Below are 27,326 nucleotides of genomic sequence, written 5' to 3'. Positions count from 1 at the left end.
GCCTGGAGCCTGCTTCAGATTCTGTGTCTCCCCCTGTCTCTGCTCTGTGTCTCCCTCCCCTGCTCACACACTCTCTCTCTCAAAAATAAATAAACATTAAAAAAAATTTTAAAAAAACAACTATAATGCTCTGGATGTGTGGCCCTCAAAGAACACCTGGGACTAATGAAAGTTCTCCCACCCATCTGCCAGATGGCATCAACTCCCTCCAAGCCTAGATGCAGGAGTTCACCCAAATGCTTGTTGTACTTGATTACAGCATCCTCTCCTAGGAGGGCAGATAATTGCTTCCATGTTCTGTGTCTCTGAATGTCCTTTCTTTATCTCATCTGACAAAAGATCATCTCTTGTCCTTTTGCTGCTGACAGTATTCACCATCCTAGTACTCCCAGGGTTTCCCTGACCAAACACTCTGGAAGTGTGCATGACTCATCAAGTCCCATCTTCTGAATGTTACAGTGGCATAAGTAGTACAGTAGGGTCACAGCCATAGCAATAGAGGTGACCAACCTGGCATTTTACCTGAGAACAAAGACCACTGCAAGTTCTTTCCATTCTTTATCCCCCCTGAATATTTACGTTGTTAATTCTTTGCATGAATCTACATTTGCCTTTCTGTTCCTTTATCTTAATCCTTCACTCTAGATCAGTTTGGATTCAATGACCTTTATGGAGCTATTTACAACCTACTGGTTTATCATCTGAGTCTGACCTTCTGGACCCTGGCCTCTGGTCAAATATTTAATACAAAATGAAGACTATTTATTTATTTATTTTAATGTTTATTTATTTTTAAAGAGACAGAGAGAGACAGAGAGAGAGAGAGAGAGAGACAGAGCATGAGCGAAGGAAGGGCAGAGAGCGAGGGAGACACAGAATCCAAAGCAAGCTCCAGGCTCTGAACTGTCAGCATGGAGCCCGGTGTGGGGCTTGAGCTCATGAACCACGAGATTATGACTGAGCCAAAGTTGGATGTTTAACCAATTGAGCCACCTGAGCACCCTCAAAATAAAGACTTTTTAAACTTCCAAAGGATAAGTATCAGAACAGCACCAACCCTTACAAGTCACCATGTGTCTGAGAAATAACTATTTGGATGTTAAAAGGCTAACAGAAATACCTGACATCCACATCCCCCTGGTTGAACTGACTACAAGAAAGGGGTGGAAAATAGAGAAGGGGATGGAAGGGAAGGAATTATGAGGTATGCTGGCTCAAAGCCATGTGCCTATGGGGGAAACGAATTCTCTGACACCCCCAACAATGACTCCCAACCCTTTTGGAATTCTGGCATCCTAGCATTAGCTACTTGACCATCTAGTGTTGATGTGACAACTTCCAATCCTGCACTTGCATGAAAATTAAATGAAATTCACTTAATGTTTTTAAATGAATGTGAATTAACAAGAACTTTATTGCAGGCATTTTGCAGCATCCCTTGTAACAACTTATATATAACACATTGGCTAAGAGGAACACCACTTTTTAAAACAAAATGGTGCAGTCATACAGTCGTCACAGCCCTGGAGTCATGTCAGGTGAGCCTTGCCACATCCGTCCTGGAAAATAGCAGGAGCAGTTGGCACCTCACTCAGGGAGACAGTGCAAGAGTGAAAGAGTTCCCAGGGGGTCCAGGCGCACTTCCTACAAATGAGCTCCAGGACATAACCTCAAAGTCTTCCAGTGGACCCTCCTTTACTTGAGCTACTTTCAGTCATTTTCAGTCCTTACAAAATAAATAATCCTTGCCTAGATCATGCTGAATTGGCACATAGAAAAAGGATACGTGAATACCAGTAAAAAAACTTGGCAGGCCCAGGCCCTGCCTCCATTTGACCTTCAGGGCACAGTGCCATGTGGGGGTTAGAAGGGTGACAGAGAGGTGGCCTAAGCATCTGGAGTTGCTGATGTGCTGCCCAGCTTTGCTACAACCAGATCTTGCACTCACCTACCCAACAGGGCCATCTATCCGTATATGAAGATGTTTAACTCTACAAAAGGGGGGCACTTTGCTTGGCTCCTTTGACTGGTATCTTTGGATAGAGCAAGAGGAAAAGAGACAGCAAACAACATGGAAAGGAAAAATAAAAGATGGAGAGACTTGTGGCCGATATATTCCCACCCAAACATGCACACTCCATTCTACAGAGCACATAAAAGACCCTAGAGTTAGGAAAAGACTGTTCCATGAGAATAATACTCACGGGACTTTTCAACAAAATGTTTTTGCCCTATAGACCTACAGAGCGGTCTGGCTGACTCATTTCTACTATAAAACACACTCCAATTTTCTCTGGCCTTAACAGAGAAATATGAAACTTGAAAAATTTTTATTTCCCCAGCTTCTTGCAAAGCCCTACCTCCCAAGTTATTGTGGTAACTTCCTGACTTCCACCCCCGTGTACCCACAACTGCTTTATTTCCCTCAGGCCTACGGCCTGGTCAACACATATCAGTCAGTTTCCCAAGGCTCTGCTTTCTGCCATGTGACCATGGTTGGTACTAGTTCACACAGGAAGTGTCCCCAATTTCAATGGAGATTTCTTCAACAGTAAGTGTTAGCAAGAATGTGGAGAAAAAGGAACATTCATGCACTGTTGGTGGAAATGCAAACTGTGCAGCTACTATGGAAAACATAGTTTCCTCAAAAAGTTAAAAACAGAACTACCCTACAATTCAGTAATTACACTATTGGGTACTTACCCAAAAAATACAAAAACACTAGCTCAAAGGGATATGCACCCCTATGTTTATAGCAGTATTATCTACAAGAGCCAAATTATGGAAGCAGCCCAAGTATCCATCAATAGGTGAATGGATAAGCAAGATGTGGTATATATATATATATATATATATATATATATATATATATATATATATATATGATGGCATATCATTCAGCCATAAAAAAGGAAGTCTTGCCATTTGCAATGACATGGATGGAACTAGAGAAAATAATGCTAAGTGAAATCAGTAAGAGAAAGACAAATACCATATGATTTTCACTCATATGTGGAATTTAAGAAACAAATAGAAAGGGGTGCCTGAATGGCTCAGTTGGTTAAGTGTCTGACTTTGGCTCGGGTCATGACCTCACAGTTCATGGATTGGAGCCCCATATCAGGTTCTGCACTGGCAGTGAGGAGCCTGCTTGAGATTCTCATTCTCTTTCTCTTTCTCTCTCTGCCCTTTCCTGCTTACACACACTCATGCATGCTCTCTCTGTCTCTCTCTCTCTCTCTCTAAAAAAAATCGATAAACATTAAAAGAAAACAAAAAAAATGATGAAGATAAAAAAAGAAGAGAGATACAAACGAAGAAACAGACTCTTAACTACAAAGAACAAACTGATGGTTACCAGGGCAGGGAGTGGGGGGAATGGGTAAGATGGGGATGGGGACTAAGGATGGCACTTGTGATGAGCACTAGGTGGTGTATGGAATTGTTGAGTCACTATATTGTACATCTGAAACTAATATAACTCTGCATGTAAACTATACTGGAATTTAAAAATTTTTTTAAATGGAGATTTTTTTCCCTCTTGGTGTTGTTGACTGGATGGAATGAGGGAGCAAATGCAAAGTTCCAGGCTGAGGGCAGGCACCCAAGAAGCCTCTACACAATTTACTGTGGGGATCTGGCCTTCCCTCCTGAGAGAACAAAGTACTTGCCTCCTTGGAGTTAATGTAACTGTAGGTCCAAAAGTGTATGGAGTTAAAGGACAAGTTTACAAGGCAGTGGGCTGAGGATAGAAGACTTTCTGCTCTGGGGGTAACTTCTGGTCCCACATGGGTGGAATATGCTTTCATATGCCTACTACAGACTCAGATGAATATCTCAGGCAGCTGAGCAGGAGAACTCAGCACAGTGCTGCATAAGGATCAAACTGGAATTCTGCAGATAAAATTTTATTGTGAAAGAAAGATGTGAATGGGGAATTACACTTTGATGATGTTAAATTAACTGATTTTTTAACATACTGAGATGAAAAGGAAGTTTAAAGTCATTCTTATTATTAAATGCTTAGCCAATTCAGAGTCCTTTGGGGGAACCAAAATGTCCATTGATATCTTTTAAAAAATTACTTATTTTAGAGCCTTAATAGATCTCTTTGACTCTGTGTTGGCAAAAACTTCAAATCTATCACTCATTGAAATTAACTTTGTTTATTAAATCACTTTTGATTCCAAGAAATTTCAAGCTTTCAAATTCCAACCTTTAACCATGCAGGAGAAACACCAAATCCAGATAATGAATTTGAGTGAATTTAGCTGATGATGTGGCTGGGAATTTCATTCTCAGAAACAGCTTAGAAAATGATGTCATAAGGTTGTTAACATGAAGATAGTAATACATGTCACATATCTGTGTCTGTCTTTGATTGTGGTTTTTAAATTTAACCAGTTAGTTATTCCCACACCCACACTATTTTCCATTAAGAATAAAAGAGCACTTAGAAGATTTTATGAAAGATAGCTTGATAACATAAGATACGTAGAGGTGGTAACCAAAGGGGAAAACCACGATAAGTTCCTGAAAAGAAGTAGGAATGAATCCAACAAAGGATTATTTATTATATGAAATTATTTAGTGACTTTGGTACCAACTTTTTAACCAGGTGAGGAAAAAATAGTTTGACTTTTTATAAATAGAAAATGTTTAACTTTTTGCTCTTTCCAGTTTAAACTTTACCCATTTGAATCAGACCTCAAATATACCCTACACCTCCACTTAATAACTATTCTTTTACTTAAAAGATTTTCCTAATAAAATTTTTGCTCTTATCAGGTTTGGGTCCCAGCAAAGACAGTCACCTTGCAAATTTCAGTAACACATAGCCCTTAGGTGGATTCAGCATTTACAATCTTAGATCTTCTAAGTGCTACTTTCCAGTATTCTGTCCCATATTCTGTCCTACTGAATCATCAGAATATCCCAGAAATTCCAGCATTCTGGCAAGGAAAAACATATGTATGTATGTATGTATGTATGTGCGTGTGCATATGCGCGTGTATGTATATGTAGTATTTATCATATTAAGGTGTACTTGGAATTCTTTTTATTCCTAGGATATATCTCAATGGTTATACATTAAATCGCTGTTTTTTAAGCCCCTTGAAATAATTTATCTTTGTATAGTTAAGCTACTAACTCAACACAGTAATCTTTATCTTACTTTCTGTTTTAGGAATTACTTTTGAAATTTAATTTGATTTTTATAATGATATAAAAATGGTTCCAAACTCAAATTCACAAAACAAGGTATAATCCAAAATGTAGTTTTCAATCTGTGTTTCCTTCACTGTAGTCCCAATGTAACCAATTTTTTTTCAGTGTTTTTATTACGCCCTTTTGTTGTTATGATTTCAAATATAAGCAAATATTCATATCCCTGCCACATTTTGGGGGCAAATAGTGAAATATACCTTCTTCCATCTTGTTTTTTTCAGGTAATAACACATTCTACAGAGTACATATCCATAGAAGCATATAGAGATGCTCCTTATTTCTACCTGCACTTCTCCAGTGGTGAGTGTCTGAGTCCCCTATTGACAAACATTTGGATTATTTCCAGCATTTTATTGTTACAAATAGAGTTGCAATGAATATCTGCCTAAAGATTATGAAATAACTTTGGAGTTTTGGAAACGTTTATATTCTAAGACTATTTTGGAAACTGTTAGATAATTCACGGACTGAAGCGTTTTGTTTGCTTAAACCTTTCTTAGTGTATGTTAGCTATGATTATATAAATATGTTTACTACATTTTCTCTTTTTTAAATTTATTTATTTTGAGAGAGAAAGGGAGAGAGAGAGTATGAGCAGGAGAGGGACAGAGAGAAAGGGAGAGAGAGAGAGAATCCCAAGCAGGCTCTGCACTGTCAGCACAGAGCCCGACATGGGGCTTGATCTCAGGAGCCATGAGACTGCGGCCCGAGCCAAAATCAAGATTAGGATGCTCAGCTGACTGAGCCACCTAGGTGCCCCCATTTTCTCATTTTTCTTGTATAATTGGACTTCTGTGTCTAAGTATATGACCAGCCGCTGCAAATGGTCCACAGATGCATGGCAAAGGTATAGCCTCTGCTTGTAAAATACAAAGTTCAATACCTACCTACTGAGTCAATCTTATTTTACTTTTTGCTCTCTACAAAATCTTGAGAAAAATATTTTAATTCCTCTTACAATTATATTTATCATCTTCTCTTTGATGTTCCAGAAAGTTTTTTCTTTATTTCTTTTAAGGTTATATTACTAAGAAGGCTCATGAATTTTACATCTTTTTTCTATATAAAATGATCCTTGTTGGGGTGCGTGGGTGGCTCAGTAGTTTAAGCCTCCAACTCTTCATTTCGGCTCAGGTCATGATCTCATGATTCATGAGATCAAGCCCCACATTGAGCTCTGTACTGACAGCACAGAGAATGTTTGGGATTCTCCCTCTCCCTTTCTCTCTGCCGCTCCCCCACTCATGCTCACACTCTCACTCTCAAAATAAATAGATAAATAAACTCAAAAAAATATTTAAAAAATCCATTAGTCTGTTGTTTGTTTCAAAATTTTGAGAAAAGAGTTCATTGTTAAGCAAACTGAGTTCTTCAGACAATACAAATGGATCAATATACCATTGACTTTAAAATGGTCAAATGACAATTCAACCCTTCTATAAACCAATAGATGCAGTTTATTAAATTATTTTTTCTCATGAATTTTTATTCTTTTCAATAGAAGTATATTCAATATGTGCCTTAATTTGTCATCTTTGGAGGATTTTTTTAATTTAAAACATCTTAAAAGACTCTTCAGACAAAATATGCCAATTTGCAGCTCAGAAAATATTATAATCCTTCTCAAAGACCATAAATTAAAACTCCTCCATCTTTTAAGTTGGAAAACTGGGTCTTCAAATCACAGGACTAATTTTCTTTTTCATTTTTTATTTCAAAATAATTTTGAATTTATAGAAAAGTTGCAAAAACAGGAAAGAGAATCCTGTACTACCCCAGTTCATCAAATGTTAACATTTTGCCACATTTATTTTTCCAGTCTCTCTCTCATCTCACTCTTTTCTCTCTCCATGTGTACACACACACACACACACACACACACACACACACACACACATACACCCAGAACAAGAGTATCCTCTAACATAACCACATTGCAGTTATACATTTAGCACTGATGCCATAATCACTCTTTATCATTCAGTTTCTGTTCGCACACTTCCAGTTTTCTGAACAATGTCCTTTATGGCCACCCCGGATCAACACAGCGTTCTGAGTTGCATTTAGCTGCCTTGCCCCTTTCGTCTCCTTCAGTCTGGAAGAGTCCCTCAGCCTTTCCTTGTCTTGACAGCAACTGTTGTAAAGAGTCAGAGCAGTTGTTAGAACAGGAACTAGTTTTCACTCTCCTCAATCCCTTCTGGCACTGGCTTTGTCTTAGCAGAGGGAACTTGGTGTCTGCTCTTCTAACCTGCCAGAATCTATTTCTTAAGGGTGAATCAACCCAATGACTCATTTTCATGAATCGTTATGTGTAGCATCTGAATCCACATCCACATACAAAGACTCAAAGCAAACCTAAAAATAGTAGTAGTCATGGCAGTGGAAGCTTGTACTACATAGAGCTTCCTCTGTTTCATATGTTTACTCATTTGCTCCTTGTAACAACTCTAGGAGAGTACTATAATTATCATGGCTGCCTTTTTATGACAGGAAACTGAGGCACAAAGAAGTTAAGGAACTGTACAAAATCACACAGCTAGAACATGGCAAAACCTGAACTTCAACCCCAGCAATCTGTCACTAGAAGCTTCTATGGGTTCCTTCTCTCTCAAATAAATCTCTCACCTCTTTTATAAGCCTTCAGCATAGCAAATGAAAATGTGGCTTTTATGATAGGTTGTCATGTGATATAGGTAGTAAAATTTATAAGAACAATGTTCTGGTCTATTGCATAAGCCCCACACTCTACATCTGAGCTAGGTGGGAACGGAAGACCCAGAGAAGCACCAACAGACAGCAGTTCCCTGAGAGCAGGGAACTGCAGTATCTGAACAAATTGTCACTGAGTCATATTAAGTAAGTTAAATATTTACTTAGCTGGCAGGAGTGAATATTATATTTTTAATTGTTATCTACTTTAACCAACAGTTAGTTGGTATCCATTGTGGATGGAAGATTATATTATGCATTTTGGAAAGAACCCAAATAGAAGAAAGAGTCTCAAGGAACCATACCCATTCATGAAAAGACAAAAGGTTAAGAATATTTACTAGGAAGTGCACATGTGTTGATACATTAGTATTATATAAAGAAAACACTTTTCACAGAAACCCTACGGGAATTATTAGAGTAGGGAACACTTAAGAAGATATGTTTTTCCAAAGGGCACCTGGGTGGCTCAGTCGGTTGAGTGTCTTACTTCTGTTCAGGTCATGATCACGCTGCTCGTAAGTTCAAGCCCCATGTGTGGCTCTTGGCTGACAGCGCAGAGCCTGAAGCCTGCTTCAGATCCTGTGTCTCCCTTTCTCTTTGCCCCACCCCTGTTCATGCTCTGTCTCTCAAAACTGAATGAAAGTTAAAAAGATAAATAAATAAATAAATAAATAAACATTAAAAATTAAAAAAAAAAAGAAGTTATGTTTTTCCTTGAATGTATGAGTTTTAAAATTGGCTTAGAAAACCAAGTGGAATCCTGAGCAGGGTAAAGATGCACAGGAAGGGGACCACACACGTGAGGACCTACAGAGGGTAGAGAGTCGTGGGTTCACCTCAGAAAGCAAAAGGATGCCAATAATGGGTGTGACAAAGAAAAATCAGCATTAACCTGTTCACCAGATGGGTTAAAAAAAAAAAAGAGCTCAGGGTCATACCTGTCAGGAAGAAGAGACTATCTTAAAGAAAAGGCTTTTGGTTGAGGAGGGATTTTTGTTTTATTTTATTTTCTTAGTAATGTCAGACCAACTAAGCATGAAAGAGGAGTATGAAAAGAGCTTACTGGCTCAAGGTCAGAAGAAAGCACTGAGGCCTTATAGGAGGTGGTGTATTCTGGGGCACCTGTGTGGCTCAGTCGGTTAAGGGTTCAACTTTGGCTCAGGCCATGATCTCTCGGTTCATGAGTTCCAGCCCCACGTCGGGCTCTGTGCTGACCGCTCAGAGCCTGGAGCCTGCTTCAGATTCTGGGTCTCCCTCTCTCTCTGCCCCTCCCCTGCTCATACTCTATCTCTCGAAAGTAAATAAACATTAAAAAAAAATAAAAAAAAAAAAAGAGGAAGTGGTGTGTTCTGAAGAGCAGTGAAGCCAAAGTCAGGCAGCAGCTAGCTGAGGTAAGAGTAGGGTGGAAAAGTCCGCTTTGTCACACATGGTTGTGGAAAATGAAATGGCAATTGGATGCTGTAGCGAGGTCAAGGGAGGGATACTCTTTAAGTTAAGAGCAAACACTACACACTGGCTACAAACTCCCTGAGACTGTGTCTAACCAGCGCTGTAGATATTGAATCAGCTCCTGAGGATGGCTTTCACGACTCCAGTCATTGGGAAAATGTTCGGAAGAAACAGGAAATATGGGAAATATAAACATTTGTGCAGAAAATAGTGGGATTCTAAAAATAAAACTTAAAAATTTTTGTGTATAAGGCCACGTGGCATACAGTTAAATTAAAAGGAAGGAACCAGAGAGATTGCCTGGCTGGCTCAGTTGGCTCAGGGTTGTGAGTTCAAGCCCTACATTGGGTGTGGAACCTACTTAAAATAAAAATTAAAAAATAAAACTACACACACAAATTTAAAAATAAAACGAAAAATAAAAGGAAGGAACCAGAGGAATGTGATTAGATAAAAATACCAAAGTCAGTTAAATTTTTGTTTAAGCTTATTTATTTATTTTGAGAGAGAGAGAGAGCAGGGGAGGGGCAGATATATATATACAGAGAGAGAGAGAATCCTGCTGACAATGTGGAGCCCAATTCAGGGCTTGAACCCACAAACTCTGAGATCATGACCTGAGACGAAACCAAGAGCCGGCTGCTTAACTGACTGAGCCACTGTGGTGTCCCCAAAGTCGGTTAAATATTTACATATGAGGGTTCAAAGAAAACTTAGAAATAGTAGTAATCATGGCAAGCATAGTTAACACTTGTATGGTGCTTACTCTGTATGAATGTGTGAGTATAGAAGCAAAAGTCCTGAGACACTAAGTTTTTCTTCACATCTCAGAGTTTTGAAGAAAAAGTAGAAGATGGATTTATTTACTAACTCAGTAGAAACATTTGCTAAACATCAGGGGTATTGAGATCAATCCAATATGTCCCCTTTGGTCAAGGAGCTTCCGATCCAATGGAACTGGCAGATAACTACAATCTGCTGTGCCGAGAGCTACCAAGGACAAGAGCAACAAACATAAAGGTAATGAAAATGTATTTTAGTGATTTGGTGATTTGGGTGCCACTCAGTAGACCCTCAGAAGCCCCAAGCCTTCCAGCCCATCTTTTATCCCAAGAGGATCCTGGATCACTCACAATACTCTTTGGCATTCTTAACATTGTCTTACTCTAAGTTTTGACTCTAATACGCCCACCACCACCACCACACCTTCACATACACGCACATACACCGAGGAAGGATGGTCTCAGTTGATTCTTCCATCCACATTGTCACCACCACATCTATCATGGCTAATCTTGCCAGGTAGACCTTGCTGTTATTTATCAAAAAGGCCTTCATCTCACCTATGTTGGAGCCCTCTTACTGGTATTCCAAAAGGTTCTCTGGCTCCTAGATTGTTTTTTTGTAATTTTCTTTCTAAAGCAATTTGAAATACCTCTACTCTGTTCAACCTTGAATAAGTTTCTTAACTACCTAGGAGTGAGTTTGAGACACACACACACACACACACACACACACACACACACACACACATACTCCTTTGCTCATTAAATTTCAGTGTGCTGATTCCTAAGCATGAATCCCAATCTTCCACCCCTACCTAAAATTCCAAGGTAAATCTAGTTGAGTCTTTGAGGCAGCCAGACAGGCTCAGTTCCCCCTAGGGACGTGGCCACCTGTGTGCTTTGCATTTTATTATGTGAGGGAGAAGCACCTGAAATGTGAGATTTAGTGAAAGAAAGGCAGTCATGTAACAGTGCCTCCAGCTTACTTCAGCAAAAGAAAGGAAGTGAAAGCCAAGCTCTCTGTATATCCTTTTCACTAGACAATCACCAAATCACAGTGACTCAGCACCATCATATGTTTTGGTCATTGGCACTTATTCCTATTCCATTAGGACCCAAACGTTGCTCCAATCATGTTCCCATGTCACACCTCACCACTGTTGCTAGAAAAACATTCCATGCGGGAAAACACACTTGTTACACAAAAAGAATATGAGAGATTACATGGTGGAAGCAGGCAGTGTTATGGTAAAGATCAAAGTTCCTTTTCAAAAGGAATTTGTTATTGGTTCACACTCTTAGATTTGAGCTTTTGTTGACTCATTGTACAGTACTCAAGCTGCACTGAGCTAACATTTAGAAATTCATTCAATATGGAAGCAAAGTCCAATATCAAATGCTTAAGAGCATGTGACTTGGGTCTATTCATACCTGGGTATGTTCTTATTCATGAGTACACACACACACACGCGCACACACACACACTCATCCACACAGAACATGGCTGTAGAAAAATGGAATGATAACTGGACACTGAAATGAAGTCACCAAAGGATTACTTTTCATAAGAAATGAGAAGGAACACTACACAGTGGCAGCAACTTCTCTCTGCATTGAGATTCATATGCATCCATACACATTCTTACATGAAAACTCTTTTTTAAAAGCTTAAAACCAAATGAGGGAAAACAGTTATAACTTGAACTAAGATTACAGTGAACAAGGAGTCCACAGAATGTTAGTATTTAGTTGTATATATCAACTTCCTTGCTCAAAGCATACACTTTAAAGAAATGTACTGAGGTGCAATATACGTCCTGTAAAGGGCACACATGTGAAATGTGGAGTTGGTGGATTCTCCCACATGCATTTACCTACGTAACTAACGTTCAATTCAGGAGAGAGGATATCTCTGTGCTCCTCTAAGAAGGCTGTCTCTTGCCTGTTCCCAGTAAACATCTCCCCATAGAGGTAATACTATTCTTACCTCTGTCACCATAATTTGTTTTGTGTGTTCTTGAGATTTATGTAATTTGAATCTATTAAAGTATGTACTTTAATGTATATTTAAGGTATATACTTTAGTGCCATTTAATTTTTAAAAATGCAATACATTTGAAAGGTGTTTCTCTCTCAGCTCTGACCTCCAGCCACTCACACCTCTACCCAAGGCAGCCAATGATACCAGCTTCTTGTGCATCTCTACAGAAATATTTATTCATACACATGCAAATGCACATGCATATACATAGTTTTCCTCCTCACACAAGTTCTACCGAATGCTATACACACAGTGACCTATAGTTTGCATTTTACACACACACACACACACACACACACACACACACACACACACACACAGAATATATCATGGATATTGTTCCTATTCAAGACTTTCCTGATCTTTTCTCTGCCACAGAACATTCCCTTAATGAACCAGTCCCCTACTGATAAGCTTTTGCTTCCTAATTTTTTGCTATGATAAACGTTTAAATATATTATTTCACACACAGGGAAGTAAATCTATGGGAAAACATTTTTAAAGGTGGATTTGTTGGGTCAAATGACATAATGTATATGCAATTTTTATACATTTATAAAATTACTCCAGTGACATGTTTTTTCCAGTTTAAGCTCCAAGGGTCTGTTTTCTCATTCATTTGCCAACATAGAGTGTTATTAAACTTAGGATCTTTGCCAATCTGACAAGAAAAAACTGATTTCCTCTCTGTAGATCTAATTTGCATTTATTAGGGCAGTTGGGTGTATGTTCATGGGTATAAGGGCCATTTGTAGATCTTTTTCTATACACCATCTTTTTACACCTTTATTCATGTTCCTATTTGATTGTTGGCTTATTTCTTTGAAGATACTTTTTATATACTGGGGAATTTAGCCTTTAATTGTGAAATGTCTTGCAAATATTTTCTCCTAAGTTCTTGCTTATCTCTTATCTTTGCCATATTGGCACTTGCCATACAGATGTTTTATGAAGTTGAATTTTATTGTGTAGCTTATAACTTTTCCACTCAAAGATTATAAGAGAAGATTCTCCCATTAATTCTTTTGACACTTTAATTGTTTGTTTGTTAAATGTCTGGTTCATCTGGAATTTACTTGGGTATAAAATATAAGATATGGATATAACTTCATCTTTTTCCAGATAACCATTCAAGTTTACAAATACCATTTATCAAATAACTGTCTTTTCCCTGTTGATTTCAAATGCCATTTTTATCATATCCTAAATTATATGTGTGTTGGGGTACATTTCTACAACAAGAAAACAACCCTTGGAGATTCTTCTACACCCTGAGATCAAATAGGACCCAAATAGAGGTCTTGATTACTTCTGAAGATATGCTCACAGGCCAAGGAGAGAGTCGGCAGACACCAATATGTAAGGAATCACCCTGAATGAACTACGTGCTATAGAATCATCTGAAGGGAACTAAAACAAACATTTCAAATGTCAAAGAGATAAAAGAAGGAAGAGAATCTATAAGGCAAGAAAAGAACATACAGATTTGGAGGTGCCTGGATGGCTCAGTTGGTTAAATGTCTGACTATTTTGGCTCAAGTCACCATCTCACCTTTCATGAGATCAATCCTTGAGTGTGGCTCTGCTCTGACAGCACAGAACCTGCTTGGGATTCTCTCTCTCTCTGCCCCTGCCCCACTCACATAGTCTCTGTCTCTGTCTCTCTCTCTGTCTCTCTGTCTCAAAAATAATAAATAAGCTTTATTTACTTGTCTATTTTTTGAGAGAGAGAGGGCACAAGTGAGTGAGGGACAGAGAGCTAGAGAGAGAGAGAGAGAGAGAGAGAGAGAGAGAGAGAATCCCTGAGGGGCAGAGACTGGGTGGAGAGAAAGAAACAGGGCTCACCCAAAGTAGGTTCCTGTTTTTATGGACATGGGGCTCGTGTTCACCTGAAATGGGGTTCGTTGGACTGGAATTCTCAAATCGTGAGATCATGACGTGAGCGAAAGTCAGATGCTTAAGGACTGAGCCACCCAGGTGCCCAAATAAATAAACTTAAAAAAAAAAAAAGAGCATACAGATTTGGAAGGGAGTTAAATGGAATGATTGAATTATAATCTACTGATTTGACCTGTATTGGATACAAAGCTGACCAATTACTGACTAAACTTTGACCTGTATTGAATACAAAGCTGACCAATTACTGACTAAACTAAACTAAATTTTGCCTAAGAATAGGCAAAAAAATGAAGGAAACAAATATGAAACTGACAATTAAAACTTTTTGATTATTCCAAAGTTATTTAGAAAAGTTATTTAAAAAAAAACTTAAAAAAAAGTTATTCTAAATGTTTTGTTTCAGCCTCTGCAGTCCTTGCTTGATAGTCATTTTTATTAGGAGAAAAGGGGCATCATTTTACCAGAGTGAACACATGTTGAAGAGAAGTGGACAAAAGCTACTGGTGAGGGAAGCATTGTACCGTAATTTTTCTTGGTAGATGAAAGGTAGCCTTGAAAACCAATGCAAGTTAAAGGTGTTTCTAATTGGTAAGGCAAGTAATAATGGGTATGGACATTGTACAGAGCTATAATTATCATTCCAGGGAAGCCAGATGGGTAGAGTCAGTTTATTGCATATAAAAATAAAAAAGAGGGGAAAAATCAGTGATATTGCACAGCATTTAGGAATGTGTAGGTGCAAATAACAGACTCAAAAACAGTATCTTAAATGATACACTTGCCCTGTGCAACAAGAAGCTGGGGTAGTCCAACGTTGCCCTGGAGGCTCAAGAGGCTTTTCCTGCTTTTCACTTCCACCATCCTGAACATGAGGCTTTCATCTTCATGCTGACCACTTCTTTGTTGCAAGGGAGCCACTGTACCCCTACGCACTACAGCAACACCCAGGCAGGGAGAAGAGAAGAGAAAGTAAGAAGGCTGGATCTGTATCAGGAAAACAGAAGTTTCCCCAGAAACCCTCTGCATGTATCTCATGCAACGCTACAGGGTCACGTGGCCCCAAAGTCGGCAAGATAGTCTGATGAAGCAAGTATTTTTAATTTGGCTCATTAGCTAAAATTAGGGTCTTTCAGAAAGAAACAGGGCCAGTGAGAATTGGCATCAATAGAGACAGGGTTAACCCCTGGCCTCACATGATATTTTGACCGTGTTGCTTATTAAACATTCAGAAAGTTATGGACTATTTCAACACATTTTAGTTTTGATAAACATCTTATGTACCTTCATTTTTGCCTAGTCCCTCCCTAATCGTAAGCAAAAGGTGAACTAAAGCACTCCTAAAATGTCTTCTCATTTTGTTTTGATAAACAGGTCCATCTTCCTTTATCCACAGTTTGCAAAATGTAAAAACAGGACAAAAACCATTAAAACAGAAAAAATGTTGTAACTGATTTTGTGGCAAAAGCTTGATCTGACATGAGAAAAACATACTTAGAGGCTTCATTCATATGAATTAGTGTGAATGTTTATTTCATACGTTGCAGAAATATTAATGTTTGGTTAAGGGGTGCTGTCACAGGCTCTGCTTGGAATATTACATAATAATATTTGAAGTTCTGAATTCCGAAAAACTTCTTCTCGATGGTTTGAATAGGGGATTGTGGAACCACACTTAGAAAGATGACCTCGATGTAAATACACAGTTTAGCAGAAAGCACAGGGTAATTACGTAAGTAATCACAGGTTTAAAAAAATGCGGACATTTGAGAACCTGGAAGAAGGTACAATTAATATGCCTCTTAACACTGAGTAATTTAGGGGCACCTGGGTGGCTTAGTTGGTTGAGCATCTGACTCTTGATTCCCGCTCAGGTCATGATCCCAGCATTGTGGGATCAAGCCCTGTACTGCTTGGGATTCTCTCTCTCTTTCCCTCTGCCCCTCTCCCTCATTCACTGTCAATCTCTCTCTCTCCCCCCCCCAAAAAAATTAGGAATTTAAACCATCTCTATAGTCACCTATGAGGAGGGCATCAAGAATTCTAAATTTTATTTTTTTTTAATTTTTTTTTAACGTTTATTTATTTTTGAGACAGAGAGACAGAGCATGAACGGGGGAGGGTCAGAGACAGAGGGAGACACAGAATCTGAAACAGGCTCCAGGCTCTGAGCCATCAGCACAGAGCCTGACGCGGGGCTTGAACTCACGAACTGCAAGATCATGACCTGAGCCGAAGTCGGACGCTTAACCGACTGAGCCACCCAGGCGCCCCCTAAATTTTAAATATTACATACATTTGAATGCTAAACTAGTCCTAAGACTAGTCCCAGAAATATCACTGACCAGTACAAGTTAATGTTACTATTTGCCCACCTGTGTCGCCGCAGGATGTCCAGTGTAAGTAAAGTAGCTGCAGCAGAGGTCTTTGATCTTGTGTGTTACTCAGAGATGATCCTCTACCTGAAAATACCTAAGCAGGCTTCTCAGCGTTACCATACAAATGATATCTAGTAGTTCCCTGTGAATACTCCGTGTGCTTTTCAAACTCCTACCGTAACACATTCATTTACATGATAAATAACAACCAAAGTATTCAAGGCGTTATTGTGTTCCATATCTATATTATGTTGTACAAGATATTATACAAGTGTTGTATAAATAGTAATGGAAGGGGGGCGCCTGGGTGGCGCAGTCGGTTAAGCGTCTGACTTCAGCCAGGTCACGATCTCGCGGTCCGTGAGTTCGAGCCCCGCGTCAGGCTCTGGGCTAATGGCTCGGAGCCTGGAGCCTGTTTCCGATTCTGTGTCTCCCTCTCTCTCTGCCCCTCCCCCGTTCATGCTCTGTCTCTCTCTGTCCCAAAAATAAATAAACATTGAAAAAAAATTAAAAAAAAATAAATAGTAATGGAAGGTGCAATATACAATAAATTCACCTCGCTTGAGCTCTTTGCAGGGGTGCTGTGGCAGAGCTGAGCACCACATAAGTGATGAGGCCAAAGCACAAGGACAGCAGTGTTCCAACACTTCAAAAATGTGCACACAAATGGGGAGGCGGGGTTGTTGAACTATGCATTCTGATTTAGCAGGTCTGGAGTTGGGCCCTGAGATTCTGCATTTCTCCCAAACTTCCGGGTGATGCACATGCTGACTGGTGGACCACATTTTTTTAAATGTTTGTTTATTTCTGAGAAAGAGCAAAAGAGAGATGGTGCAAGGTAGGGGCAGAGAGAGAGCAGGGACAGGGGATCTGAAGCAGGCTCTGCACTGACAGCAGCAAGCCCGATGTGATGCTCGAACTCACAAACCATGAGATCATGACCTGAGCCGAAGGTGGAGGCTCACCCAACTGAGCCACCCAAGTACCCCATTATGGTGGGCCACATTTTGAATAACAAGGCCCTAAAGCTTCTTCCAACACTGAGTTACAATCCTCTATAAAAGGATTCATATAATCTATCTGTAAAATGAACTACAGAAATATAGAGTAATAATAGTTTACTACTGTTCGTCGCTTGGGAGGACAACGTACATCTTCGAATACACAAAGTCTTAGGAGAACTCCATGTGATTTAGCAATCTAGCTAGCTTGCCAAGAGGATAATGGAAAACATAATTGAGATGTGGGCGAAAACCTCCAAAGACTAAAAACCTTTGCTCTGACATGCACCCTGAATATGGTTGTCCCTATGCCAAGATTTTACTAAAAGGTAATTAAGTCTAACCTTGAAAAAACATGTGCTCCCGAGAGTCTCTTGAACCCTGTCAGCCTCAAGTGGAGTTAGGCAATTCTGGAGGACTCCTTTAACATCTTAGATCTATTACTTGCAAGGAACAGTAAGACCCCATAAACAACTAAGATGTTCGTTAGATAAAAGGCCGTAAAAGAAGTAGGGCAAAGTGGAGAACCACAATAATCAAGAAAGACAAAAAGGAATTCAGAGTGAACCGTTTCTATAAGGGCTATTATACCAGATTCAAACTGGCCTCTTGGTTTCTAGAAACTTTAACACCAATTTATGCTACTTACCATAGCCAAAGTCATCCTCTCCAAAGAGAATTTTTTGCATGCTGCTCTGCTGTGAAGTCTAAGGCTCATAGAGAAAAATAAGTGCTCACAATTCTATAGGTTTTCACAAAAGCATACAGTTGTGGAACTACAACCACAATCAAGGTATTGAACACTTCCATCATCCCCCAAATCTTTCCTTGTACCTACATAGCCAGTCCGTTCCCCAATCCCAGCCCTTTGCAACCAGTGACTTCCTTTCCCTTCCTATAGTTTTTTCTATTTCTGAATGTTCTAAATGGAATCATACATCTAGGGCCTTCTGAATTGGCTTGTCAACTTTGCGCAACACCTTAGAGATACATCAGTCAGGTATTTGTTCCTTCCCGATGCTGAGCAGTATTCCCACTGCAATGCCGTGCGGAGCCATATTGGAGCCTATGGCAAAAGGAAAACTATGCACCCCTATCTACATATTTTTATGTATTTTATGGGCATTTTCTTTCTAAAACATTTAAGTAGCTGAAAAATATTGAAAACTTGAAAAATGGATGTAATTCACATTAAGTATAAAAATTATATTTATACCAAAGCAGAATTTGTTGTAATTTTACTTTCTTGGCTTTAATGGAAGCAAACTCATCATTAATATTTTCAAAATCTACTTCTTTGCTTATCTCATTTTCTTTTGTAGAAGATTATTGCACTAAGATTAGCATCATTAAAAAAAAAAATCTCGGGGCGCCTGGGTGGCTCAGTCCATTAAGCCTCCGACTTCGGCTCAGGTCATGATCTCGCGGTTTGCGAGTTCAAGTCCTATGTCGGTCTCTGGGCTGGCAGCTGGAGCCTTGGAGACTGCTTCAGATTCTGTGTCTCCCTCTCTCTCTCTGCCCCTCCCATGTTGATGCTCTGTCTCTCTCTGTCTCTCAATAATAAATAAACATTAAAAAAAAATTTGTTTTTAAATCTCAAGATCACTTCTGAGATTGTTTTTTAAATCTTGTTTTTAAATCAAGACCCGGCTCGGTTGGTGGAACAAGTGACTCTCGATCTCAGGGTTGTGAGTTTGACCCACACATTGGATGTAGAGATTACTTAAAAATAAAAGCTTTTTTTTTGAAAAATATAATTTATCATCAAGTTGGCTAACATACAGTGTATACAGTGTGCTCTTGGTTTTGGGGGTAGATTCCTGTGATTTATCGCTTACATACAATACCCAGTGCTCATCCCAGTAATTGCCCTCCTCAATGCTCATCACCCATTTTCCCCTCTCCCCAAAAGCTTTTTTTTTTAATGTTTATTTATTTTTGAGAGAGAGAGAGAGAGAGAGAGAGAGAGAGAGAGAGAGAGAGAGAGAGCATGAGCAGGGGAAGGGCAGAGAGAGGGAGACACAGAACCTGAAGCAGGCTCCAGGCTCTGAGCTGTCAGCACAGAGCCCCATGCAGGGCTTGAACTCACCAACTGACATAGTTTTTGTGTGATGTGCATTTTTTCCATAATAATTGATACTCTCATGGAGTGATTTGTACATTTCTTACTTCCTAATTTTTCTTTTCATTTATTTTCAAATTCTGGATATATATTCATATCTTTTGTTAAAGTTTACATTCATCAAATATGCTTTAAAAGTAATTTTTTCATTTGTTATAAGCAAAGGGATAGGCCTTCTATTAAGCATGCAGCATTATGTACAGTCACGTGTTTTTAACATAGAGCTTTATTAACTTTTTTGTTGTTGCTTTAAAACATCCCATACATGTAAGTTTCATAAAATATGTGATCTATTGCACTAAGATGCTTTTGGTTACAGCATAATGTATTTTGTCATTTGATAGTATATCTTTTAATATTTGGTGAGTGTTTTTAATTTGTGTAAAAGGTCCCTTGGTGCAATTGATCTTTATGCCTGTCAGATGTTCCATAGTATCATTCTTAAAACAGACATAATAATGTTCCATGTGTCATTGAATTAAAAAAAAAAGTAAATGTACTTTATTCCATACTCAAGACAGTTTATATTTCAATTCACAGAAGCAACATTTTTGCATATTAAAACTATGAGCTAGGTATTGCACAGACTTGGGACAATCAATTTTGGGAGGAAATACTGGGTTGTACCCCCTTGTATACACCAGCCATGTTTGCTCCATTGTCACACCCCTGGACACAAGCATTTTTATGTTAATACTAGCTTTTCTAATTTATTAATAGTTTCACAAGATAGGCCATATCCAGTTTTTTTTTTATTTCAGTAAAGTCAGTAGAAATTTCTTTTATTGATGACATTATTCATCATGTGAATATACCTAATAATCTGACATACCTGTTCACAGTGAGCTATATAAGGTGTACAATCAAAATTACTCTGCTTCCTTTATTCTCAATAGTTTTCAGATTTACTAGGATTTCCTAGTAGCATTACTAATTTGTTTTGAATTTTGTTAGACAAGTAAATCATGGGTTCATTTTTATAATAGCCATGTGATTAGCTTTATTGACATTCATGATCTATAAGTTCAACTAAATTTAGAAACATTCCAGCATCTAGACTTCCAATAATTTCTTGCCATTCTCTAAGAGGGAAATCATTTTTGCACCAAATATAACATCTAAAATCACAAACTATTCCACCATTTTTTTCCTCTAATTTTACTTCCTTCTGCTAAGTATTATCTATTAAACAGTTTGAAAACACTTTCATTTTAGAAAAGCATCATGATAAAACAAGGCATTTTTATGGGAAAAAAAATGCTTAAATCTTCCAGTCTTTGAAAGCTGTTTTTGAGTTGCAAATATCTGTTTTTAAACCTGTTTTTAAGTTGCAAATATCTGATTTTGTAGTATCACTGCTAAAAAGTACACATGAAAAAAAAGAAAAACACTTTTTAAAATAAATCAGCCAGTCACAATGAATCTATTTGCCTTTAAAACTTTTTTTTTTTTAAGTGTCTTGAGGGGTGGCTGGGTGGCTCAGTTGTTAAGCATTTGACTTTTGATTTCAGCTCACATCGTGATCATGGGATTGAGCCCTGTGTCAGGCTCTACACTGAGCGTGCTGCCTGCTTAAGATTCTCTCTCTCTCTCTCTCTCTCTCTCTCTCTCTCTCTCTCTCTCCCCCTCTGCCCCTCTCCTCACCCCCCTTAAATAAATTTTTTTTTAAATGGTCTCTTGAAATCTTCAGCCACTATGTGAAAGTCATTATAATCTGGATCCTATCCTGGATTATGTTTATTAACATCAGTTTTTTTTACTGAAAATTGGTGGCCACAATGGAACATTTTTAAAATTTATTACAAATGACATTTTTCTTGCTCTCTTGCTCATATTCTTGTTACTAGTTTCTGAAATGTACATTTTCTTTTCTTCAGATTTTTCTTCACATTCAAAATGATTCTTTATAAAACTGAATTTGCTTGTTCTATTCTAACAATGTCAATATTAGAGACTCAATTATTTTTTTTAATTTTTTTTTAACACTTATTTATTTTTGAGACAGAGAGAGAGAGAGAGAGCATGAACAGGGGAGGGTCAGAGAAAGAGGGAGACACAGAATCTGAAACAGGCTCCAGGCTCTGAGCTGTCAGCACAGAGCCCGATGCGGGGTTTGAACCCACGGACCACAAGATCATGACCTGAGCTGAAGTCGGCCGCTCAACCAACTGAGCCACCCAGGCTCCCCTTCAGTGGTTGAAGTACAAGTGCTTTGCTGTCTAGCCAAACTTGTAACTGCCCCATATAATTTTGATCCATTTCTATATGCATTCTTTCTCCTTTTCCTGAACATTTTATCATCACATACAGTTTTTAGATGCCATATTTCTGAAAAATAAATTTTAGTATAAAACATATTTATTTTTAATCCATATGCAGTTCAAGTAAATATAATATATAGTGAATTGGAATTAGCTTAATTCATATAAATTATAATATTTAACAATCAAGTATATGTACGTAAAAGTTTGTATCAAAATTTTTTTTAAATCCCTGTGAATGGTTCTTGGAAATGCAAAATGGTGCAGCTGCCGTAGAAAGCAGCATGGCAGTTCCTCAAAAACTCAAAAATGGTATTACTGTATAGCCCAGTTATTCAACTTCCGGACATATAGGCCAAAGAATTGAAAGCAGGGTCTCAAAAAGGTATTGTAAAACCACATTCATAGCAGTATTATTTACAACAGCCAAAAGGTGGAAGCAACCCAAGCATCCGTTGACAGATTGATGGATAATTAAACTATGGTATACATGGGGCACCTGGGTGGCTCAGTCAGTTAAGCGTCTGACTTTGGCTCAGGTCATGATTTCATGGTTCATGGGTTCGAGCCCCGCATCAGGCTTTGTGCTGATAGTTCACAGCCTGGAGCCTGCTTCAGATTCTGTGTCTCCCTCTCTCTACCCCTCCCCTGCTCATGCTCTGTCTCTCTCTCAAAAATAAATAAACACTAAAAAAAATATGATGTACATTTGCAGTAGTATATTTTCAGCCTTAAAAAGGAAGGAACTTCTGACACACAGTGCAACATGGATGAATCATTATGCTAACTGAATAAGCCAGTCAAAAGGACAAATACTGTATGATTCCACTTAAATGTGGTACCAAGGACAGTCAAATTCCTAAGGACAGAAAGTAGAACAGTGGTTACCAGGGCCAGGGATGGGGGAAAGGGATGTTATTGTTCAAGAGGCAGAGACTTTCAATTTTGCAAGATGAAAAAGTTCTGGTGGTTGTACAACAATGTGAATATACGTAACACTATTCAACTATACACTTAAAAATGACTAAGATGGTAATTTTTTATGTGTATTTTACCACAACTTAAAATTTACTTTAATTAAAACTTTAATTTTAATTAAAAACCACTCTATATATGTGTGTGTATACATATATATATATATATATATATATATAAATCAACAATTACAAATAGAAAATTACATACTAGCTTTCTAGACAAGTTAGTAAAACAAAAAGTAGTTTAAAAAATAGGTTTGATATAAAGATATGAAACACAGTGAATTATTTATCATTGTCTTAAGTAAATAAAGTGTAAAAGCCTCCTAAGTTTATTTTCCTGATTAAAATTTTTTTTCATAAAACATTTGAAGTGACCAAGTTTTATTCCTGAAAAGTAAAATATATTATTTATACACTATTTATATATTTCAGAAATAAATATAAATCAAAAATAAATATTTATTTTATTTTTAAGTAAATATTTATTAAATAAAATTTGTATACCTCACTTCAGTTCTTACTATTTTTAAATTTTTTTTTACGTTTATTTATTTTTGAGACAGAGAGAGACAGAGCATGAAGGGGGGAGGGTCAGAGAGAGGGAGACACAGAATCCAAAACAGCCTCCAGGCTCTGAGCTGTCAGCACAGAGCTCAACACGGGGCTCGAACTCACAAACCTGGAGATCATGACCTGAGCCGAAGTTGGCCGCTTAACCAACTGAGCCACCCAGGCGCCCCAGTTCTTACTATTTTTAAAATCACACATTTATTTGTAATAAAATAAAACTTTCCCATTTACACTGCAGTACTGTAGATGTACAAACAATTATAAATGATGGAAAGTACTTGCCAATTTCCTTCATTTGGGAACAACAGTCATGATTGTCCAAAGAAAATGCAAATTGGATCATTTTTACCGCCTTGCACGTGCACCCCCAACTTGCTTAACTCTCATGGTTGTAGCAGTGCAGGGTCAGTTTCTGCATTAAATTTTCATGTTTTGTTCATCATGTATTTTTTTGCATTAGTTTTGATCTTTAAAAAATATTGCATTAATATTATTTATCTTGGTTACTGAGTGCTTTGGTGTCCCTAAATGTTGTGCCTGAGCTGAGTGTCTCATTTGCCTCACCCTAATCCTGGGCCTGCTCCATCGTGTGGATGTACCACGGCTGGTTTATCCACCTGAAGAATTTTGCACTGTTTCAAGTTTCAGGCGATTATGAATGAAGCCATTATAAATATGCATGTAGAGGTTTTCGTGAGAATATATGTCTTGGAGCACCGGGGTGGCTCAGTCAGGTAAGCATTCAACTCTGGATTTTAGTTCAGGTCATGATCTCATGGTTCGTGGAATGGAGCCTCGCGTTGGGCTCTGAGCTGACAGCACGGAGCCTGCTTGGGATTCTCTCTCTCTCTCTCTCTCTCTCTCTCTCTCAAAATAAATAAATAAGCATTTCCAAAAAAGAACATGTTTTCATTTCATTTGAGTAAATGTCTGGGCATGGAATTTTTGTTGTATATGAAGTATGCACTCACCTTTATAAGAGACTGCCAACCGTTTTCCAAACTGGCAGTAACGTTTTGCTTTCTCACCGGTTTATGAGAGTTTCAGTTGCTCTGCATCCTTGTCAGCACTTGGTATTGTCAGCTTTTTATGGTTTGTTTTTTCATTTATCTGGATCATTCTAATAGGTGTACAATGTGGTATCCTGCTGTCATTTTAATTTGCTTTTCTCTAATGTTCCTGATTTATCCATGTAGTGTTTTACACCATGTGCCAATTAAAAATATGGCAGGTGGGGCACCTGAGTGGCTCATTAGGTCGAGCACCCAACTCTTGATTTTGGCTTATGTCATGATCCCAGAGTCGTGGGATCGAGCCCTGCATTGCGCTCCACACTGAGCACGGAGACTGCTGAGGATTCTCTCTCCCTTCCTCTGCCCCTCTTCCCTGCTCACACATGTTCTCTCTCTCTCTCTCTCTCTCTCTCTCTCTCAAATAAAAAATAAAACAAATAAAACTTTTTAAAAATTTTAAGAATATGGCATATGTACATATGCTGAAAAAGATAGGTTTGAAAAGCAAGAGCAGAATATCACGTACTGTGATCTCTTTGTGTAAATAAATATACATGCCCATAACCGAAAGTTTTTGGAAGAACACATAAGAAATGTCAATGATGAGTCCTCTAGGGGAAGAAGAGAAGACTTTAATTTAATACCTTTTGAACAGTTTAAATATTTTTTTAAAAATTCATTATTTTAGAGAGAGAGTGAGAGAGACAGAGTGTGAAGAGGGGAGGAGCAGAGAGAAAGAAGGAGACACCGAATCCAAAGCAGGCTCCTGGCTCTGCGCTGTCAGCACAGAGCCTGATGTGGGGCTCAAACTCACCGCGAGATCGTGACCTGAGCCAAAGTCGGACGCTTAACCGACTGAACCACTCAGGCGCCCCGACAGTTTAAATATTTTTATAAGCATGTGTTACTTAAACAGCTAATGTACTGTTTAAAAATTTAATAACGTCCATGCCTCTCCTGGGAAGATACAATTTAAAAATCATCCAAAAAACAACCTCAGCAGGGCTCTAATCACTCACATTCCCAACATAGACTCCTAGGACAGCAGGGAGGTGATGGGATCTCAGGAAATCCTGCCTCGGCTGCAGGTTATCCCTTCCTGGAGCTGCAGCTTGTAGAGAACAAGCTCCTCCCAGCTGCACCAAGGCAGTCTCACCTGTGCTAAGACAGAAAGGGCAAGGTGAAGGGTGCTTACAATTAAATCTGCCCCTTTTGACTGAGAAAAGCAGAGGCTGTTTCACCAGCCTCAGCTAGAAGACTTCTGCTTACAGCTCGTGGGCTAAAACCAAGCAGTGTGGCCGCCCCTCACCTCGAGGGAGACTGGTGACTAGGAGTCTCAGACAGCCATTGGGTCAGCAACCAGCACTCTGCACTGGGTTGGTACACATTACATGTGTTCAAAAAATTGGGCTTTGAGATGCCACGAATTTCTGAAATATGCTTCCTTGCATGCCTATTTGCAAATAACGTAAAAAAGCAGCAAGAAAAGAAACAAGTGTGCCAAAGGAACACAGAGTGAGGAAAACACGTCTTTAAGAAAATAAGTGCAGGGGCGCCTGGGTGGCGCAGTCGGTTAAGCGTCCGACTTCAGCCAGGTCACGATCTCGAGGTTCGTGAGTTCGAGCCCCGCATCGGGCTCTGGGCTGATGGCTCAGAGCCTGGAGCCTGTTTCTGATTCTGTGTCTCCCTCTCTCTCTGCCCCTCCCCCATTCATGCTCTGTCTCTCTCTGTCCCAAAAATAAATAAACGTTGAAAAAAATTTAAAAAAAAAAAAAAGAAAATAAGTGCAGTTGTCCTTAATCAGGAAGTTTTGAAGACAATGACATTTCATTCATGGTAACGTTGTAAGTATGTTGTTTATTCCACCCTGGCCCCTCTTCCTTTCCCCCACTTTGTAAGAGAATGAGACCAGTAACATAAGGTTACCTGAAAATAATGCTGTAATTCCTGAACATGAGCAAAAGCCAGCTGTGTTCACACTGTGCTGGGCTCTGAGGAGCTTTCAATCCACCTGGGGCAACGAGGGTTCTATACATTAAACAAATAGAGAAATTAAAAATGTTGAAATGAATCCTGGGGACGCCTGGCTGGCTCAGTCGGTTATGCGTCTTGACTTCAGCTGAGGTCACGATCTTGCAGTCTGTGGGTTCGAGCCCCGTGTCGGGCTCTGTGCTGACAGCTCAGAGCCTGGAGCCTGCTTCGGATGTTGTGTGTCCCTCTCTCTCTGCCCTCCTCGCTCACACTCTGTGTGTCTCTCTCAAATATAAATCAACATTCAAAAACAATAAAAATAAAAATGAATCCTGTGCTGGACTGTGGGGTTTAAGCCACAGGGGGTTAGGATGCAAACAGTAGCCAGCCATCTCAGCTGTGGCTCTTCAGTGAAATCTCCTCACAGGCGAGTTTTGAGTTTTTCTGATGCAGTCTGTGTCATCCTCCCTTCCCTTTTCTCACTTCTTTCCAGGATGATGTTTGTCCCGATTCTGCAAGGCAGAGAGGGTGACATTTTCCACTTCTTTCTGGCACCAGCTCCCCTACAAGAAAAGAACAGTATAAGTGAGTACTCTTCCAGGCACAAAAAAGGGGGGAGGGGGGCGGGGGACCTTTCTTCAACTTTATCCGGTTTTTCCTTTGGAATCAGAGCTCCTGAAAAAAATAGTATCTCCTTAAAACAGAAGCTGGTCACAAAGTTTTGTCCGGGATTTTAAAACATGGGTGTGCACGGATGAATAGTTTTCAAATAATTTGTCCCTGAGAGGTGAGCCTTCTTTTGCCCTGGGGTAGTCACATGAGTGGCCATTTTAGGCAAACAAACACAGAGCAAGAAAGCAGGCATTGTCCTGGGATTAGGATGGAACCCAAGCTTTTGTGTCTCAGTCAAGTCTGAGA

At 39.0% G+C, this 27,326-nt stretch overlaps 1 protein-coding gene across 11 annotated transcripts in view; it reads left to right on the top strand.

Annotated features, from left to right (window-relative positions):
• KLHL31 (kelch like family member 31) overlaps positions 1–27,326 on the top strand; it is a 124,692-nt gene that overhangs the window by 49,815 nt on the left and 47,551 nt on the right. For 5 of the 11 annotated variants that reach the window (XR_006597840.1, XR_006597839.1, XR_002157150.2 and 2 more), the window contains 2 exons: positions 5,451–5,529; positions 26,902–26,993. The gene's annotated coding sequence lies outside the window, so the exon portion shown is untranslated. Of the gene's footprint in view, positions 1–1,421; positions 1,539–5,450; positions 5,530–8,161; positions 8,414–8,438; positions 8,455–10,327; positions 10,411–26,901; positions 26,994–27,326 lie in introns of those variants that run through there. The other 6 variants (XR_002157153.2, XR_002157159.2, XR_002742302.2 and 3 more) reach the window with 5 other exon arrangements.

Source organism: Felis catus, chromosome B2, assembly GCF_018350175.1.
Source record: "Felis catus isolate Fca126 chromosome B2, F.catus_Fca126_mat1.0, whole genome shotgun sequence".
NCBI classification, from domain to species: Eukaryota; Metazoa; Chordata; class Mammalia; order Carnivora; family Felidae; genus Felis; species Felis catus.
The sequence above is the reverse complement of the archived record's forward strand: the minus strand, read 5'-3'. Positions and strand labels throughout refer to the sequence as shown.